General features: G+C 37.7%; 1 long non-coding RNA gene across 1 annotated transcript in view; it reads right to left on the minus strand.

The window, feature by feature from the left end:
- Positions 1-3,851: 3,851 nt before the first annotated feature.
- The window catches only part of LOC118736466, a 14,941-nt gene continuing 14,286 nt past the window's right edge, over positions 3,852-4,506 (minus strand). The window contains exon 2 of the long non-coding RNA XR_004992679.1: positions 3,852-4,128. This is a non-coding gene — a long non-coding RNA (uncharacterized LOC118736466). The remainder of the gene's footprint in view (positions 4,129-4,506) is intronic.

Genomic DNA, 4,506 nt, shown 5'->3' on the forward strand with positions numbered 1-4,506 from the left:
ATCACTTTATCGTTTCCAATTGCGATTTATGGGCTTGAGCTGCGACGAACGACATCTTTTGGGTACAGATCAATTCGGAATCGAAAATAGATCGGTAAGAAATAAATTCGCAGACTAGATACGGAAGCCATCTCTAACTACATCAGTGGATTCTAGTTTAACTTTGATATAAGGCCCGGGTTATATCCCGATGAATTTGGTGTCACTCAGAAACTACTCCAGGAAAACCTTGCAGTCATGCAGAATGACGGCACGCGTTAGTAGTAAAGCTAGCTCTGATAGACAGACAGCACTACATATTTATTAGATATAGGATCCACTGAAATTGAGTCTGAAATTTTGTTAAATTATGCAAGATAGAGCTAGGCTCACTAATTCAGACATTTCTCTTATAAAATATCTACCAAAGCAGGACCTTGTTTGTTTTGCCCTTTTTATTCCACCATTTTCCACCATATTTTATGATTTTTTATTTTTTTTGCTTCGGAAATCACATTTTTCCGCACACAAATACGATTACGAAATAGAACAGGAAATTCGGCATGCAACTCGCACCGCACACCTGCAACCTGTCATAAAGAGCGAGTGGCGCGCGGACACCATTGATAAAGTCGTGCAGCTCGGAAGAAGCAGCAAAAGCAGTTGAGGAAGAGGAAAAGATTTAGCGGAAGGCCCACCTGCTCGCCTTGCCGTCGGTGTTGGGTTTTGCTGCGTTGCATTAAGTGCAATTTAAGCGCATCATTATTACAGCAATTGCGCTGTGGAACAACAAAAGCACCAAAAATATCGGCAGCAGCGCCGACAACATGCGTCCGAGTAAGTGGCAACATTGCGCTTGAGTTGAGTTGATGCACAACTTGAGTGGCCACACGGCACACAGCGGCCAATTAGCAAAATTTTGCACGCATTTTTTGAAATTTTATCCAGCATTTATGTGACTACCAAAATAAGTGGCATTCCGTAGTTTGGTTGTTGTTGCTGTTGCTTCGTTTCTTTTTTTTTTTTTTTTGATTACCAACGCAGTTGCACTTAATTTTCGTGCTTCCAGTGGTAGTTATGTTCATATATGTTAGTATGTATGCATTGCTTCATTGTTGCAATTTTACGGTTGTCTTACTTAAACGTTGCTGTTGTTGTTGTTGTTGTGCCTTTTTTTTTGATAGCGCTTACCGCTGTGATGTAAGCTCAACTTTTATGACTTTTACGATTTTTGCATGACTCGTCATCAGCATCTTGATCCATCACAAAAACTCTTCTCCAGTCATGTGCAGTTAGCCATTTTGGGGGGAATTTTTGTGATGGATAGGAAAGTATCGCAGTATACAGTGTTTAAATTCTGAGCGAAAAGTGTGTCTAGTTACTTTTAGAATGATTTTGGAAACTCTCGAAGTACCTTTTACTTTGAAATTATTTTTTACGGAATAAAAAATTATAACTCACAAACTGGCTCAACTTCAGGTCGAAATTCGTAGGGTAATACATAAGTAAGTACTGTAGTCCATACCTGCTATGGAGGCATCTCACCAGTTGGCCAGAGAGGGTTCGGACCAGGTATTCCTCGGTCTGCAAACAGTTATAGCACTCGCACCTGCGGTCATCGAAGCTGCCTTCAGCAATTGGAAAAATATTTGGCTCAACTGTGACTAGGAGACTTCGTGGGGCTGCAGGTGGGCAAAGCTCATGTTGGGCTCAATTTAGAGGGCCTTGATAGGTATGTATTCGCTTTCGTTGAGCAGATGGCACTGCAGACAACTTTAGGGACTGTGGACTGGACACTTTACGTGGCACAATGGTACATATTTTATTATAAAAATAGCTATTTAACAATTATTTTCTGACTATTATTTAATTACTCCCTAAATAACAGTTATTTCTGATTTTTATTTTACAAATTTAAAATAACAATTGTTTTTTTATTTTTATTTATAAAAAAACACTGTGCGACAATTTTATGTCAATTCAAACCGGCTAATGTTTTCTGAAAGTATAGATATACAGTAATAAAACACTCAAAGGATTTGCAAAAGTTAGCTCGTATTTTTAATTTATGGCCTACTAAAATGTTCATGTCCCCGCCTAAGTAGTTTTCAAAAAAGTTGAAAAAATTATAAAAACAATTCTGAGCGAAATTAAAAGTTAAGACATTTATAATAAAGTTTCATGGGAAATATTATGCGTAGAAAATATTAACCCATTAGCTCCCGCCTGAAAGGGTCGTTTTGACCCCTACTTCAAGAAATCCCGCAAAAAGAAAATTTGGAAGTTCGTTAGAGGATTGATATATTCTAGAAGATTATTCTTCGGAAAAATCATGCCTGATTTACATATTAACATATTTTTTTTTCTTTTTTTTTAAGAAAAATGAACATTAAACATGATATAAAAACAATAAAATCATTATATTTTTATTAATAATAGCCAATTATTTTTCGATTGGGCAACCGCTTCAACTTCAACGAAATTTAAAAAAAGGGCTTTCAGGGACATAAACTAGTCTAACAAGAAAGAGGCGTTTCAGGCTAACCATCTCTGGTGAAAATTATTTTAAGTTCTTTGACTAAACCTACATACATACATACCACAACTCTAAAGAAAATTGAGCGACTAGTCTTACAAAAAAAAAGAATCCCAAAATAGTCTCGGCTTGGTTATTCTTGATATGCACGAACAAAGAAGAACAGCTCATTCCACGTTAAAGAAATCAAAAGTAGTATAAGTCACATATTTTTTTGCGCGCGATGCTGCAGTCTTCCCGAACTCCGCATTTTTTTTGCTGTAATACACTGTCACCGCCCGGTATGCGTATGTGCGCATAATTGAATTTTGAGTGGCTCGCGCATGCGCACGTCACACTCGATTGGAATTGTCATTTATTTCGTTTCGACTGATTAATATTACATATATTTTTTATTCGAAAAATTGTTTACATACTCTCGTACATTTCTGGTAGCAAGTTTGGCTGCTGCTACTTTATTGCATCAATTACGCCCCGCTCATGTGCAATTCAATGCAATTCGATACGGGCGCGAAAAATTACACATACATACATACATACATATGTATTTATCCACTGCTGTTGAGCATTCCCGCTCATATCACCAATTTTGGTAGTTGCAGTATTTTAACCAATACAGGTGGCATTCCCAGATTTAAAAAAAAAAACAGAAATTATTCACACATACATACATGCATGCGTATACATTTGAATACAGGTGGACGTTTACAGTCAGAAGGTGATGGCATGAAAAAGTGCATGATATACATATGTATGTGTAAAAACATTTGGGGTGTTGACGAGAGAGGGCCTGCCGGAAAGGGGCGATTATAAATTGCTGTGTTGCTGAACTGCAACCGCAGCATACCCATACAATTTTTCTTTTAAGTCATTTAGTTTTGCATGTGACTTTCCCACCCATCCGCTGCCCTTCTGGCTCAACTTGGACGAACATATTTTTGTAATTTCTCATTTTGTTTTTTGCGTATTTTTCTTATTTTTTACTTTATATTTTCACTTTGCACTCACCTGCAACATTAACTCTCGCAATTTACCCAAATCGTCGCCATGTGACCTTGTCGGCAGATAACGTCCCTCACATGGCTGCTGCTGCCACGCCAGCAACACCAACAACACCGGCAATAGCCAAAGGCCCAGACTGAGTGATGGCGCTGAGGCGACGCCAACAGCAGCACCGCCATTGCGGCGACATTTCACTTGAGTGCTGCTGCTGCTGCTGCTACTGCCGCTGCACATAGTTCCACTCTGTTTCTTGTTGTTGATTTTGTGTCTGTTGTTGTTGTTGTTGCTGCTGCTATGGCTGCTGTTGCGTCGAATTGCCAATTTTGCTGTTACCATTGTGTTGCGTGTGGCAAAAATTTCACTTTTATTTGAGTTGGTACTGGGGCTGGTGCTGGTACGTATCTGCGTTATTTCGGCGCTTGCCTTTTATTTGTTGCTAACTATTGCTGCTGCCGCTGCTCCTACTGGTGGACTATCGTCGTTGGCTTCCCTAAATGGCGCCGAATTTTTCCAACAATTAAATTGCTGCTTTTACTTGCTCGTTTATTGTTGTTTGTCTTTGTTTTGTTTCTTTGTGTATGCTCAACTGATGGAATTTTATATTTGTTACTCTGTTGCTCTTGGCCATTAATGCAAATTGTTGAAAATGTTGCGAAAAGCGGCATTGAAATTCAAATACGCCCAGCATGTAGGAGAAGAAAAATGTAGAAAAAATTAATAAATTAAATGTTATAAAATCTTCTTCATAAATGATACCGCTTAAATGCATACACATGTACGCGCTTTTACGTTTCTGTTTTTGGGACTTTTTAATGTATACTTATTTCTTTAGTTTATTATTATTATTATTATAAATGTTTATTTACATACGTATATACATAGGTTTTTCATATGTACTTAGTTCTTTTTTATTTCTGAATTTGTTTTTAATTTTTTACAACGCTTTTTTACAACGCTTTTATCAACTTGCAATGTTGTGTGTCCAGAAA

This window comes from Rhagoletis pomonella, unplaced genomic scaffold (genome assembly GCF_013731165.1).
Source record: "Rhagoletis pomonella isolate Grant_MI unplaced genomic scaffold, Rhpom_1.0 Rhpom_scaffold_00003, whole genome shotgun sequence".
NCBI classification, from domain to species: Eukaryota; Metazoa; Arthropoda; class Insecta; order Diptera; family Tephritidae; genus Rhagoletis; species Rhagoletis pomonella.